Below are 1,613 nucleotides of genomic sequence, written 5' to 3'. Positions count from 1 at the left end.
CACTAGCAAGTCATCAAGCTCCAGGTTCAGTGAAACACCCTGTCTCAAAAAATAAGGTAAACGTGATTGAAGAACACCCTTGACATTGACCTCTGACCTCCACATTCACTAACACACATGAACATGTACACACACATAACATGAACACGCACAAACAAACACATAGTTTAATATGACTTTCTGGTTACCACTCATAGTAAAATTCACAAGAAAATGGAGTATGTTTTTTTTTTAACCAAGTTCACAGTGGTTGTATTGTGTATGTATTAGCTTAGTTAATAGCAAGCAAATAATATGCTGCCATTATGTGTAATATATAATTCCATGGTAGGCTTGGATAATGAGCAGGCTTTTCAGTCATGTGACTGTTTAGTGGGACATTTGCAAGTCAGGTGAAGCAAGGAAAAATTCCTGGTTATGCTTAATTGCCCTGAACACTGAAAAACACCTGGCATCCTGCCTGTGGTCAGACATGATGCTTGAAATACCTATCAAGCAGGATGACATGGACTTAGAAGTCAATCGGAAAGAGTGCTGGCCAACGGAGCATACCTGCACAACTCCGCTAAACAGAAAGTCTGCTGGTAGCAATGTCCTATCATTGTAGCAACTAAGGATTCCTCTTCAAAGGGCCTCACTGGAGAAGAGCAGCTTCCCCTGAGAACCAGTGATTTGCAACCAGGACTCTACCCTGCAGCCAGCATATTGTGACCCAGGAATACCTCAGTCCTGCCTGGTGGGCTTTATACCTCTCTGTGTGTGCATGAACAGGTGTATGTATTCAAGAGTATGTGCAAGCATGTAGAAAACAGAGGGTGTCATCCTTGACTGTCCTTCACTTTTGTTTTGTTTTGTTTTGTTTTGTTTTGTTTTGTTTTTTGAGACAGGTTTCTCTGTAGCTTTAGAGCCTGTCGTGGAACTAGCTCTTGTAGACCAGGCTGGCCTCGAACTCACAGAGATCCGTCTGCCTCTGCCTCCCGAGTGCTGGGATTAAAGATGTGTGCTACCACTGACCGGCTCCTTCACTTGTTTTTATTCTGCTTTGATTTGGGAGCTTTGTTTTCTTTGAGACATGATCTCTCACTGGGACCTGGGACTTGCAATTCAACGAGGCTGAATGGGCAGTAAGCCTCGGATCCACTTGCCGTTCTCCTCCCAGCTGTAATCATGCCTGGCTTTTCTACATGGACTTTGGGCATTGAGTTCAAGTCTCATGCCTGTGTGGCCAGCACTCACTGACTGTGTTGTTTCTCCTCAAAGTCACATGGCTAGTGACTGAAAATCCCGGATCCACCCTGAAATCCCTCTATTTCAAAGTTCCTTCTCTACCACACTATGATGCCTCTGCTTGTCAGTGTTGTGTACGGACACTCTATAGTGACGGGTCGGTTGTGTTTTAGCCAATAAAGCTTGCCTGAAGATCAGAGTACAGAGCTAAGCCAATAGAGGCTAGGCGGTGGCGGCTCTCACCTTTAATCCCAGTATTTGGGAGTTCCGTGCCTTTAATATCAACACTAGGGAGGCGGAGACAGGAAAAGATATGACTGGGCAGAGAGAGGACTATAAGACAGAAGGAGACCCAAAGAAAAACATATAGGCATCCTCCTGAATAT

This window comes from Microtus ochrogaster, chromosome 2, assembly GCF_000317375.1.
Source record: "Microtus ochrogaster isolate Prairie Vole_2 chromosome 2, MicOch1.0, whole genome shotgun sequence".
In the NCBI taxonomy this organism is placed as follows: Eukaryota; Metazoa; Chordata; class Mammalia; order Rodentia; family Cricetidae; genus Microtus; species Microtus ochrogaster.
This window is presented reverse-complemented; position numbering follows the sequence as displayed.